Consider the following 15,295-nt stretch of genomic DNA (forward strand, 5'->3'; position numbering starts at 1 on the left):
GGAGAGGTGCCGTGACCGGGAAGCACAGACTGGGAAGCACAGACTGCTGATAAACGTACTCTCATTGTATTCAGCGATGAGTCGTGGTTCTGTACCACCCCCCACCCCAGATGACCATCAAAGGCGACCTGGGGAGAGGTCCGTTCTTCCAGTATTTTGTAGAGGTGTGGCGCTTTCACCTCTGACCTCACGATGTGGAGAGCCATCATATATGACTTTAGGTCACGACTGGTTGTGATTGACGGAACTTTGACAGCACAACGGTACGTCGCAGACATCCTGCGGCCTCATGTATCACCTCTCATGCGACAGTGTCGTGGCACCAGTTTTCAACAGGACAATGCTTGTCCACATACGAGACGTGCCTCTATGAACTGATTGCGTGATGGTGAGGTAGCCACGTTGCCACGTCAGTCCCGGGTCTGTCCCCGATCCAACATGTGCGTAAACACCTCGCCCGTCGGTCCAGTATTCAGGACATCAAGGGCCAGTTACAACAGTTGTGTACCAGCAAGATATACGGATTTATGACTCTCTTCCCAAACCAATCAGTGCACTCTTCCAAGCCAGAGGGGGTGCAACGTGATCCTGCCGTAGGCTCTTAGTGCCAAGTTCTTTGTACATTGCACTCGAGTTATAAGTTCTGAACCTGCGTCAATACGTTGTGTTAAATAAAAATATACGTCAGAGTGGTATTTGAACTCGAATCTCCTGCTTATCGCCCTAACCAGTGGTGCGACTCGAGCACGCATTCAGGACAGACTCAGTGGGCTGAGTTGTTTGAGGCAAAATTCGTGTCTAACAGTTAGAACCAGCCACAGCGATGAAAATAAGTATTTGAACATTTCTAGAGTAACTGGAATTAAGACATCAGCATCAGGAAACAGTGACAAACTGTACTTACAAAACTACCAGCATAAAACAACTGATGTGAGACTGTCAGGGTAAAGCATAACTGAACAGGGTCTTGCTTATTGCAGAATTTATCTCCAAATTTTGTGTCACTGATATCTCCCTACTGTTGCTTTCCAACTCTATAACCACAGGTTCTCTTATGGGATGTTTGTTAATAGCTGTGGAACAGCCCAACCATTCGTCCCAATGTTCTTCCCATGGGAGAGCCTCTGGGTGTGGTGTTGGGCTGTAACAAAAGTAAAACGGAAGTAACAAATGAAAAATCGGGCAGTCCTGCAAGCGCGTCCGGATATCCCCAGTTATTGTATCAGCTGTTTGTGGTATAGCGTCTGGGCACGAAATCTGGCCTCGTTCAAGTTTTCATTTGTCAAGACATTGTTAAGATTTCAAGGCCTTGTACTATTCACGGAATAAATGGCATTCTGCATGAGAAGTGCCCATTTCACTGCTACAAGAAAAGCAACACTACACATAGGGTTTCATTATTTCTCCTCTGCTGAGTTAAATAGTATCCTGTTACCGCACGCATATTCCACTCACTACAGATAACTAAACGACGATGACCAATTGATGCCGTGTGCTTGTCACCAGTCTAGCCCTCCCGCCAGCCGCTTCCAGCTGTCATTTCGTATCACTTTCCGTATTAACATCGGTGAATACACGTTTGAAGAGTAAGCCGATGTGCTACTATTGTCCTACGACGGTAAATGTAGCGGAATGCACTGCGAGGCTGCACGGCAGCTGGACTCAGTTACACCAAAACATGGGATCCAGCTTCTAACTTAACATCTCGTTTACAACAGGGCTAATAAGGAGGCAGTACTTGTCAGGGATCCAGCAAGACTGAAAGAAGGAATCAGGCGTGGCGCTGTTGAAGGAATTATCGTGGCATTCCACTGAACCGATTTAAACCAGTCGCGAGGAGCGTGACTCAGGAATTTCTGGACGGCAATTTGAGTTCGTTTGTTCCCAATGTAAATAAACCGTTTTAAGCAGTGTGTGGCCTCGTTCTGTAGACCTTCCAAAAATCCAACGGACTCGGCGTCATATATTCCTCGCGATAACCACACCGTTTCCATTACACACCCTTGACCGGTTAAGCTAAACTTACCGGAAAAATTGTTATTATTGAGAAGGCTGTAGGTTTGAGTAGTTATTCCGAGGTGAAGAGGCTCGCACAAGATAGAGTAGTACGGAGAGCTGCACCAAACCAGTCTTCGGACTGGCGACAACAACAGTTATAGGTGATGTGAGCCAACTCACATTTTTCAGTAAAATTTCCGATGTTTTGAGGCTCATTCGTAGCTGGATTTAAGCTGGCTCTCATCACACACACACCACACACACACACACACACACACACACACACACACACACACACACTGATACTGGGAAGGACGCGGCGTTCGTGTGAGAGTAGTGCATCTTCGCGTTTGTTGCTCTTTCTATAATATTTCTCTAACACGGAATGTCAGTACTCAATCGTCTACACACAAATTATGGCGCTTCCTGGGTGACATGACAGCAATCGACTATAAGTCTAGTACAAATGCAACTCGAAAATTCCTCTAAAAGTTAGAAAGATTAGAGTGTGACGTTCAATAGAAAATATGTCATTAGAGATGGAATACAAGTTAGTGCAGGACAAGGATGAGAACGGAAATCGGCCATATACTTCGCTTTGGTCGATTTAAGGAATCAAGGAAGAATATAAATACGAATGAGCGATCCGGGATTTGAAGCCCACTTTGTCGAACGTGAGTCCCATGTTTCAACAACTGTACCACAAGCGTCCATGATACATTTCTATCAAATATCCAGGAACAATTTATAGAGGGTGACCGTCTAATTATTTCGGCAATACCGAAAATTCTGAAGTGATTTTATGAACGTCTAAGTAATTATGCCTTAAGGTGATTCGGCGCTAATGCCTTAATCACTATCAAGAGGCAATAATCAATAAACTTATCCTCTTTTTTTTTTTGAGTCATCAGTCTTTGACTATTTTGATGCGACCCGCCACAAATTCCTCTTCTGTGCCAATCTCCTCATCTCAGAGAAGCAACTGCACCACACGTTCTCATTTCTCTGTTTTGTATTCCAATCTCTACCTTCCCCTACAGTTTTTGCCCTCTAAATGCCCCTCTAGTGCTGAGGAAACTATTTCCTCGTTAACAAATGACATATCACCTTGTCACTCCTCCTTGACGTTGTCTTCGATATGTCCTTTTCTTCCTCATTCCTTACGTTATTAGTCCACATAATTTTCAACATCCCTCTACAGCATCACATGTCAAAGGCTTCAATCCTCTTGTGCTACGGATTTTCACAGTCCATGAGACACAATCACACACCGCTGTGCTCCAGCCGTACATCTTTAGAAGCTTCTTCCTCAAATTAAGCCCAGAGTTTGATTCTAGTCACTTCTTTTTACCAGGAATTCCCTCTCAGTCTGCGCTAGTCTGCTGTTTATGTCGTCCTTACTTCGCCCGGTATGCTTTATTTAACTTCCAAGGTAGCAGTATTCTTTCTACCTCGTGGTCACCAATTTTGATGTTAACTTTATCGCAAATTCCATTCTGCTACTCCTCACTATTTTTGTATTTCTTCGACTTACTCGCAATTCATATTCTGAACTCATTAAACCGTTTATTCCATTCAACAAGTCCTGTGAATCTTCTTCACCTCCATTGAGGATAGGAAGGCCATCAGCGAATCTCATCACTGATTTTCCATCACACTGAATTTTAATCACACTTGTAACTCTTTCTTTTATTTCCGTCGTTGCTTCTTCGATGTACGTATTGAAGAGTGCTTTCACGTGCTTTGGCCAGGAGATCCGAGGCTTGTCTGCCAAACTACTGAACAGCAGAGGTGAAAGATTGCATGCTTAGCTTACATCCTTTTTTCTGTCAGCAATTAGTTCTTGGTCTTTCAGTTTTAACGTTCTCTCTTGGTTCATGTACATATTGTTGTTTACTCCTATTGTCCTGTAGCTTATTCCTATTTTTTCTCATAATTTCGTACACATTCCACCATTTTACGTTGTCGAAGGCTTTTTCTAGGTCAACAAATACAATACTTCCAAACTGCCTCTCTAGTGATGTCTGATGGCATTCCCCCAGGCTCAATTGATTCTACACACCAACTTGAATAGTAGTTGGTTGCCACTTCCCCAAAGATTTTATAAATTTCGAAGGAATGTTATCTGTCCCTTCTGCCCTATTTGACCGTAAGTCTTCAAAAGCTCTCGTAGAGGCCTTCAGTCTATTCTTTCCATCTATAAATGCTCTCCTCCGCGTTTAACAGTGGAATTCCTATTGCACTCTTAGGTTGTCACCATTGCTTTTAATTTCACTGAAGGTTGTTTTGTCTTTACCAGATGTTGAATCAGTCCTACGGACGAACATTTCTATTTCGTTTACTTCACATTTTTCCTGCAGCAATTTCCTCTTGGCTTCCCTGCATTGCCTATTTATTTCATTCCTAAGTGACTTTATTCCTGTCTTTCCCTGAACATTTTTGTACTCCCTGCTTTCATCGATCCATTTAATAATATCTTGTGTCTCCCAAGGTTTCCTCGCAGTTATCTTCCTTGTACTTACGTTTTTCTGTTCAACTTCTGTGACTGACGTTTGTAGAGATGCCCCTTCCTCTTCAACTGAACTGCTTACTTGGTATTCATTATGGCGGTATCTACATGCTTAGCTAATTTTAAATGTATCTCATCATTCCGCAGTATCCAAATTCTTTTCACATTATTCTTCCGGACGAGTCTCCAAAACTTCAGTCTACTCTTCATTGTCACTAAACCGTGACTGGAGTCTATATCTGCTCCTGGATACGCATTTCAATGTAATATCTGATTTTGATTTTGGAATCTCTATTCGGCCATGGTGTAATGCAGCTGGGAACTTCTAGTGCCTCCGGGTCTATTCAGAGTATACCACGTCCTTTTGTGATCTTTGAACAATGTCTTTGCTATTATTAACTGAAATTTATTGCAGAACTGAATTAGCTCTTTTTCTCTTTCATTCCTGCTACCAGACCCATATTGTCCCATAACTGTATTCTGTTCCTTGTACTACTACCGAGTCCCAGTTCAACCTAATTGTTAGATTACCATCTCCTTGACATACTAAATTACCCGTTCATTATTCTCATATACTTTCCCTATATCTTCATCATCTGTTTGTGACGTCGGAATACATACCAGATCTGACATCGCCGTTGGTTACCTGTCGATTCTGAAGAGAATAATTCTACCACTGAATTGTTAAAGTAACTCATGCTCTGCCCTTCCTTCCTATTGATAACGAATTTCACTCCCGTTGTACTACTTTTTGCAGCTGTTGATATTACCCTATATTCGTCTGGCCAGAAATCTGATCTTGTTTTCGTTTCGCTTCACTAACGGACCACTATATCTAGATTGAGAGTTAGCATTTTTCTTTTCAAATTTTATAGCTTCCCTACTACGTCCAAATTACTGACATTCAATGCTCCAAAGCCGTAAAATACTATATTTACGATCTTTTTCTTGTGGCCGTATCTTTTTTGGCAGTCGCCTCCCGTAGATTCGAATGGAGGACTAAACCGGAACCTTTTTCCTATGGAAAGTTCTTGATTCCTTTTCAATTACAGGCCAAACGCCCTGCGTGTCTTTGATCCAGTGGTTCCCATTGCCTTCTGCATTCTCATGCTGTTGGTCACAGCTGAGTCTTCCGTCTTTTAGGAGTGGTTTCCTACTCCGAAGGACAAGAGGTTACCCAGAAACTCCTCTCCTCCACCCTCTTTGACAATGACTGGCAGAACAAGAGTGACTCCTTATACTGGAAGTTTACAGCCGCCATTGTTGATCATTTTTATTCATAACTGGAGGAAAGGACTGGTTCGAACCCTGGACCTAGGATGTTCTGATTATTGGCATAAGATGCTATCCCGCTTTTTCCTCCATTTTGTTCGTCGTTGTTCTCAGCCTTCGAACTGGGTGGACGTCACATGACAGTCCTTCAAGCTCATCGTTGAATACGTCACTCAGTTTTTTTTATTTTTTATTTATTACAGAGGACAGACAGCCGTCTGGCCGGACACTCTGAGCTACCGTGCCGGCTGACCATGGAGTGCACTTAACACGAAAAATGGTTCTTATTACGTCAGTAAACTGAAATGAAGTAATACAGTATATAGATTTTTCTCATGTGACGTTTTGTTTCGTTACCAACCTGATGTATCGCTTGTGGTACACGGTCAGCAACACAATGTAATGACCTAAAAATTTTTCATTGTTATTATAAACATTACTTGATAAAACCAATTAACTGAAGGCTTATGAATTTGGCTCTAGGTCCTTGTAATGTATTTATCATTTCAGCCAAAGACATAAATTTCACGTACATTTCATGTTTGATAGCTGGTTGTTACTTTTCGCTATATCGAAACACATGTTTCAATTTTGTCAGCTAAGCTAGTTGTGGTCCACGACAAATTTTGTCTACTCTGTACAAATGATGGAAGGGATATAATTCGAATGGTTTGAGATTCTTTTAAACTTATTTATTATTTTGACTTGGGGTAAGTGTGTGTCCAACATCAAAATCCTTAAGTTTGGAAATTCAGTCTTCAGTCGATCAAGGATTTTATATATTAGTTATCACTTCTTATATTTCTGGGAATGATTTGTACACTCGAAAAAGTCGGGATTCACAGAGGTTCGTTAAACTGTAGGTCTCGCAACGACTAACTTGCTACGTCAGTTGGAAGATCAGAGCAACGGAAAGGAACACTATTATGTATAGGACGTCACTGTGGTGCCAAAGGAACCTTCGGATTGATATATGTGGGAACAATGTGGGAACAACACACTCAACGCTGCATGTTTCCTCCAGGTACTGCTGTGTCTTTTTCGCAGATTTATAGGATCCAATTGAAAGAGCTTGTAAACATATTGCGTCATCTGCTGCAGTAAATGGCAAGAAAACGCATATAGTTACGTAGTCGTATAGTTAAATGAAACAATATTTAATATATTGGCAGCCTCCAACTCACTGAAAAAAAAACTTTTATTTAAACCGGTCGGCGGAAGTTAAAACTGTTTAGTTATTTTATTTGATGGTACATCATTAAGGAAATTGATATTGAAATAACGACAGAAGAAAAAAATGACCGTAATAGACTTAGTTCCGGTTTTTTAATACCGTCCTTTGAATTCATTTACGGAATGCGTCCCGGCAGAACTTCGTAATTACATATCTGAAAAGGAAGATATAATGAGGTATACATACTTGAAAGTAACTAAAGTATAGTAGCAGTCGCCTATTAAAATACGTTAACTACTACATTCAGTAGAACTGCCATTTGTTGTTCGTGAACGCAGTTACCAAGTTCACTTCGCATTCAGTTGATTGGCTATTCGTATAATAATTTTTTGAAAACGGCTTTCTGGTCCTGAGAGGCATGAAATGCTGACAAATTGAATTTGTACGCTGATGTGTGCTTTGGCGACGAAGTCGATTAATGCGCTTGATAGAACATGAGATGCTTTCAAATGCGGCTCGCCGCCTACGCGTCCATTACAGTCCGCTCTTCGGCTGAGAATAACTTTCCAGATCGTGAACGGCGTTGTGCAGGGTCAGTTATAAAGGAATTTTATTTGTATCCTCTTTTCTATAAAAGACCCAGCGGAGTCTGTTTGATTCAGCGAATATCGTAAGTACCTCAAATGAGACTTTCCTGCCTCTACTATCCATCTACGTTTATACTTCGCAAGCCACCTTGTGGCATGGGACGGAGGATACTTGGTGTACTGCTATCACTTCTCCCCATTCTTGTTAGATTTGCGAATGGTTTACGGGAAGAACGACTGTTGGTAAGCTTCCATGTGAGCCCAAATGTCTCTCATTTTACTTTTGGTAGTTTTTTCCTGCGATACACGTAGGAAGAAGCAATATATATTGGCTGACTCTTCTAGGGTAATGGGCTCTCCCAGTTTTAACAATAAGCAACGCAGGAAGCCTCTCTTGCATCGTAAGCCACTGGATTTAGCTGAGCACGTCCGTGACGCTTTGTAAATGAATCTCTGACGAAATACGCTACTCTTCTTTGGATCTTTTATATTATTTCAATCAGTGCTGTGCAGTAGGGATTCCAGGCTGACGAACAATATTAAACTGCTGGTCGAACGAGGATTTTGTTACCTACGTCCTGTGTGGATGAACAGCACATCCTGAGGAGTCTTCCAATGAATCTCAATCTAGCATCTAGCGTAGCTGAGGTTAGTTTCCTGTGGTCGTTCCACTTTAAATCGCACTGTACGTGTACTCCTACATATTTTATGATGTGACTGCTTCTAGTAATTTTTCTGCAACCGCGCAATGATACAACAATGGGTGTTTCCGCTCCTTACCTACAGTACGCTGCATTTGTTTCTGTTGTGTGTCACCTGACAATCTCTGCACCTAGCGCCGATCCTTTGAGGGTCTTCCTGCATTTCTCTACAATTTTGTAGTCCTTCGACTTTTCTGTATACAACAGAATCATTTGAGAAAATCGTGATGGACCATCCGACGTTATGAATTTGGTCATTTCTACACTACTGGCCATTAAAATTGCTACACCACGAAGATGACGTGTTACAGAAGCGAAATTTAACCGACAGGAAGAAGATGCTGTGATATGCAAATGATTAGCTTTTCAGAGCATTCACACAAGGTTGGCGCCGGTGGCGACACCTACAACTTGCTGACATGAGAAAAGTTTCCAACCGATTTCTCATACACAAACACAAGTTGACCGGCGTTGCCTGGTGGTACGTTGTTGTGATGAATCGTGTAAGGAGGAGAAATGCGTACCATTATGTTTCCGACTTTGATAAAGGTCGGATTGTAGCCTATCGCGATTGCGGTTTATCGTATCGCGACATTGCTGCTCGCGTTGGTCGAGATCCAATGACTGTTAGCAAAATATGGAATAGGTGGGTTCAGGAGGGTAATACGGAAAACAGTGCTGGATCCCAACGACCTCGTATCACTAGCAGTCGAAATGACAGGCATCTTATCCGCATGGCTGTAACGGATCGTGCAGCCACTTCTCGATCCCTGAGTCAACAGATGGGTACGTTTGCAAGACAACAACCATCTGCACGAACAGTTCGACGACGTTTGCAGCAGCATGGACTATCAGCTCGTAGACCATGGCTGCGGTTACCATTGACGCTGCATCAAAGACAGGAGCGCCTGGGATGGTGTACTCGACGACGAACTTGCGTGCACGAATGGCAAAAGTCATTTTTTCGGATGAATCCAGGTTCTGTTTACAGCATCATGATGGTCGCATCCGTGTTTGGCGACATCGCGGTGAACGCACATTGGAAGCGTGTATTCGTCATCGCCATACTGGCGTATAGCCCGGCGTGATGGTATGGGGTACAATTGGTTACACGTCTCGGTCACCTCTTGCTCGCATTGACGGCACTTTGAACAGTGGACGTTACATTTCAGATGTGTTACGAGCCGTGGCTCTATTCTTCATTCGATCCCTGCGAAACCCTACATTTCAGCAGGATAATGCACGACCGCATGTTGCAGGTCCTGTACGGGCCTTTCTGGATACAGGAAATGTGCGACTGCTGCCCTGGCCAGCACATTCTTCAGATCTCTCACCATTTGATAACGTCTGGTCAATGGTGGCCGAGCAACTGGCTCGTCACAATACGCCAGTCACTACTCTTGATGAACTGTGGTATCGTGTTGAAGCTGCATGGGCAGCTGTACCTGTACACGCCATCCGAGCTCTGTTTGACTCAATGCCCAGTCGTATCAAGGCCGTTATTAGGGCCAGAGGTGGTTGTTCTGGGTGCTGATTTCTCAGGATCTATGCACCCAAATTGCGTGAAAATTTAATCACATGTCAGTTCTAGTATAATATATTTGTCCAATGAATACCCGTTTATCACCTGCATTTCTTCTTGGTGTAGCAATTTTAATGGCCAGTAGTGTATATACTGCGAAAAGTAATGGTCCTGTTACCCTTCCTTGTGGTACACCCTACGGTACTTTTACGTCTCAGCGGTGTTCTGTTTGCTAGGAACCCTTCAGTCTCACAGCTATATTGCGTATACAGTTATTTTATTTCTTAGGTGGAATTGCGGAGCTGTAACCAACACCTTCCAGAAGGCAAGGAACATGGGATTAACGTTGGCGCCGCCATTTACTGCTTTTTGAGTCTCGTGTACGTACAGAGCCATTTGGGTTTCACATGATCATTGTCTTCGCAACTCATGTTTATCCCTGCACAGATTTTCGGTCACGAGAATAGTATGAGAGCATGAAACATGTTCCACTATTCTACAGAGTGGCGCACACAAAACCGGTCCCTGCGCTGAAAGGAATATGAATGAACAGTTGAACAGTTCCATTATTAACTATGTAATTAACAGTTTAAGTAACAGATTTACGTTTTATTAGTTTAATAAGCATATCTTAGAAAGGAATATAAAGTCTGTGTTTAAAATGTTCTCCGCAAACATCCAAGCAAAGTTGTGCACGTCGAAGCATCCTAAGGAAAACACTTTTCAGTACTCTTTGAGGAATGTTCGACATTTCTTCAAATATTTTGGTTTTTGATGTGTCAAGTGTTGTGGGATTGCTGCGGTAGACTCTGGCCTTTAGAAATCCCCAGAGGTAAAAGTCACACGGTGACAAGTCGGGAGAGCGGGGCGGACCCAATCCCTTACTAATGGTCCTCTTCTGTATACGAGCGAAGGACAAATCCGACGAATGAGAAGTTGCCCCATCTTGCTGGAAATATCCACAACATTTTTCGTTTGGATTTAACAGAGCCGAAAATTAGTTGTAGAGTTGCAAGTAAACATGTGTGTTGACAGTTTCGTTGAAGAACAATGGCCCGATAATTCTGTTACCAGATACGTCACACCATACACCAATTTTTAAATCGTGTAACGGCTTTTGCAGTATGCCATGGGGATTCTCTATAGCCCAGTGACTTGTGTCTTGTGTTTTGTGAGTCAAAGTAAGCCGGCCGCTGTGGCCGAGCGGTTCTAAGCGCTTCAGTCCGCTACTGCGCTGCTGCTACGGTCGCAGGTTCGAATCCTGCCTCGGGCGTGGATGTGTGTGATGCCCTTAGGTTAGTTAGGTTTAAGTAGTTCTAAGTCTAGGGGAGTGATGATCTCAGATGTTAAGTCCCATAGTGCTTAGAGCCATTTGAACCATTTGAATTAAAGTAACCCGACAGATGAAGCCAAGCTTCATCTGTTGAAAAAAGGAGGAACGGATCAAGATGTCCCCCAGCGACATTTTCCAACAACCAATTACAACACTCACACGGCAAGGTTTCATTTTTAAGCCATGAAGGATGCGTTAAGATGACCTGCGAGATATTCTGCATTGCCGTGTTTTAGATTATTAGATTAGATTTACTTTCATTCCAATTGATCCGTAGTGAGGAGGTCCTCCAGGATGTGGAACATGTCAGAAAAACAACAATACATGACAAATATTTAAACTAAAACAAATAAGCTAATGTACCATTCCACAGGTCCCAAGTGGAATGATCGTCATTTTTTAATGAACACTAAGAGTCATTTTACAAATACTATTGCACTGAATTTAAAATAAAAAAGTTTTATATTTATTTATAAGGTAAGAAACATGTAATACAACTACTGTAATACTTATTTACAATGAACACATTACTGCACTGAAATGGTGCAGAAGTTAGATTATACTTACACACACACACACACACACACACACACACACACACACACACACACACAAATTTTCAGTGAACACATTACTGCACTGAAATTGTGCAGAAGTTATGTTGTACTTATATACAAATCAGTTGGTTTTCCTCAGAAATTCATCAATGGAGTAGAAGGAGTTGGCCACCAATAAATCCTTTAGGCTTCTCTTAAACTGAATTTCATTGGTTGTTAAGCTTTTTATGGCTGCTGGCAAGTTATTGAAAATGTGTGTTCCTGAATAATGCACACCTTTTTGTACAAGACTAAGTGACTTTAAATCCTTGTGAAGATTATTCTTATTTCTAGTATTGATTCCATGAATTGAGCTGTTGGTTTGAAAAAGTGATATATTTTTAATGACAAATTTCATTAAGGAATAAATATATTGGGAAGCTGTAGTTAGTATCCCTAGTTCCCTAAACAGGCTTCTGCAGGATGTTCTTGAGTTCACACCACATATAATTCTTACTGCACGTTTTTGTGCCCGGAAAACTTTAGCTTGGCTTGATGAATTACCCCAGAAAATAATCCCATATGACATTATGGAATGAAAGTAAGCATAGTATGCCAGCTTTTTCATTTTTATATCCCCTATGTCTGACAAAATTCGCATTGCAAACAGAGATTTGTTAAGACGCTTCAGCAGTTCTGTGGTGTGCTCCTCCCAGTTGAATTTATTATCAAGCTGTAATCCCAAGAATTTAACACCGTCCACTTCTTCTATCTTCTTGTCATCATATGTTAGACATATACTCTTGGGACACCCCTTACAAGTTCTGAACTGCATGTAGTGTGTTTTTTCAAAGTTTAGTGACAAAGAATTGGCTAGGAACCAGTGATTAATGTCTACAAATATTTTATTGGCTGATCTTTCTAAGACTACACTTGATTTGCTATTTATTGCAATGTTTGTAGGGACTTCTTTCAATGTGTGCCGTCACATTTGCCACAACTTCAGGTGGACGTACAGTCGGTGCCTTATTTCTTTTTTAATTATCAACACTGCCTGTCGAACGCCACTTTCTCACTAGATCCTGAATAGTTGATTTTGCAGGAATATTACTTTCAGCAAACTTTTCATGAAAAGTGTCACGAACAACTTTAATGGCTTCAGACCGCACGTATTCTTCAACAGTGAACACACGTTTTCAATGGAGTAAGCCCTGACAATGAAGTACACGGCCGGCCGGAGTGGCCGAGCGGTTCTAGGCGCTACAGTCTGGAACCGCGAGACCGCTTAGGTCGCAGGTTCGAATCCTGCCTTGGGCATGGATGTGTGTGATGTCCTTAGGTTAGTTAGGTTTAAGTAGTTCTAAGTTCTAGGGGACTGATGACCTCAGAAGTTAAGTCCCATAGTGCTCAGAGCCATTTGAACCAATGAAGTACACGGTTTATAACGACTACTTTCCGTGTGAACTAGTCACACGCTACTGCTGTTGGAAGGTGGCAAAGAAACTGACAGACTAGTAATGCTACTCACTCTGTACAGCAGAGATTTAGGCCTATTGTTTTGTGCATCATTTCGACGACCATCTTGAAAAGGGCAACAGCCAGTGCATTTTTTCTATCACTAAGAACGCTTCGCTGCTCCATTGACGTTCGGTACACTGCTGGTAGAAGGGGAGCAGTTTCGTTCGCATTTACGCGAATGTCATCCAACCATACTGAGGGCGTACCACTTGGTGGAGGAAGAGTCACCCTATGAAACAACCAAGGGAAAGGCATATAATCAACGCCATAGGTAGCAAGCAACAGTGCATGTACTATTGAACGTACGTCACAGTACAATACACCAGCTTCAAGAGCAGAGCGAAGCAATCCAGACGGTACGTAGTCGACTATTCAAATGATGTTTTTAATTAGTTATTAACCCAGCAAGGTATCTGTAACGAACTTCCACAATATTTTTAATAACAATTGTAATAATTTAACCATAAAAGAGATCGACACAGCATATTAAAGGGCACATCTAGGCGCGTCGGGTGAGCTGCTTACATAGTTACATACGTACATGCCGACCTCTGGTGGCTGAGCGGTTCTAGGCGCTACAGTCTGGAACAGCGCGACTGCTACGGTCGCAGGTTCGAATCCTGTCTCGGGCATGGATGTGTGTTGTGTGTTTAGGTTAGTTAGGTTTAAGTAGTTCTAAGTTCTAGGGGACTAATAACCTCAGAAGTTGAGTCCCACAGTGTTCAGAGCCATTTGAACCATACTTACGTACATAATATCAAGTAAGAGATGGCTGAGTCAGATGTTTAATTAAAGTTGGCGTATTTAATTACTTAAGAGACCTAAACGAACAGCACGGCAAAATGTGGCGGAGATGTAGACACACTTCATACACAACACTTAGAGCAAAAGAATTTTATGTTTAATTGCTGATTTTAATTAAATAATTAGAATGTTTCATAGTTTCAGCAGCAATTTAAATTGAATGAAAGGTATATAAATTTGGACATCAGCAATGGAAACAGGAGATAATTTCCTAAAAAACTGGTGCAGGCTACCGTTTATGTGTGTCTCATAACCGCGAGGCACTTTCAACAAAAACTAAATTCTAATGTCTTCATTTGAGATGTGTAATCATTCTAATTAAGATTGTGGATGAACTACTTAACTTATTTTGTATTATAAAGTGTTTTAATCAGCTTTTTAACGCTTTTCTACTGACACTTCTGGTTTTAATAGCGCGTTTCTGTAACAAAAGTTGTGACTCAGATCAGTTAGTGATTTCTCTAACCTGCTGAATGACGTAAATTACAGGAAATTCAATGGATAGGGGAACCGATCATATAAAAGGGTGGGAGGAGGGGCGGGGGTGCCGTCGTTGGTTGGTTGGTTGGTTTGGGGGAGGGTACCAAACAGTGTGGTCATCGGTGCCATCGGATTAGGGAAGGTTCACGTGGCTCTGAGCACTACGGGACTTAACATCTGAGGACATCAGTCCTCTAGACTTAGAACTACTTAAACCTAACTAACCTAAGGACATCACATACATGCATGCCGGAGGCAGGATTCGAACTTACAACCGTAGCAGCAGCGCGGTTCCAACAGACTGAAGCGCCTAGAACCCGGATTAGGGAAGGATGGGGAAGGAAGTCAGCCGTGCCCTTTCATAGGAACCGTACCGGCACTTGCCTGAAGCGATTTAGGGTAATCACGGAAAACCTAAATAATGTCCGGACACGGGTTTGAACCGCGGTCCTCCAGAATGCGAGTCCTGTGTGCTAAACAGCTCGCACGGCGCCATCGTTGCTTTTGAACGGCCGTCCGGACGCAGTTGCACAAGCAGGATCCGTGCAGCAATTTAGCCACACCATCCCGCGGACTAGGCAGCTTCTCGGGACAGCAGTTAACGCTTAGAATAATTTCATCAATGGCTTGGTTCAATTTACGATTTTCGCATGTAAAGGTGATCCGACCTTGGAGTAAATCTCGGATCAAGTTGGACTCTGTTCAGACATTTGCGTTGATTTCTGAATATTTTTGCTCGTTGATAAAGTATTTTTGTGGTGTGTCAGACGGACTCCCGTTTCTCGCGAATAGTGCCATCAGCACTTGGAATTATCTCGCAGCGAACTCGACTGAACTCAGACAGTTCGGTGGGGACTTAAT

The 15,295-nt window shown here is 42.3% G+C and overlaps 1 protein-coding gene across 1 annotated transcript in view; it reads left to right on the plus strand.

Moving 5' to 3' along the window:
- Window positions 1-15,295, plus strand: part of LOC126485074 (uncharacterized) — a 172,908-nt gene that overhangs the window by 126,550 nt on the left and 31,063 nt on the right. The window lies entirely within an intron of this gene.

This window comes from Schistocerca serialis, chromosome 6 (genome assembly GCF_023864345.2).
Source record: "Schistocerca serialis cubense isolate TAMUIC-IGC-003099 chromosome 6, iqSchSeri2.2, whole genome shotgun sequence".
Taxonomy (NCBI): Eukaryota; Metazoa; Arthropoda; class Insecta; order Orthoptera; family Acrididae; genus Schistocerca; species Schistocerca serialis.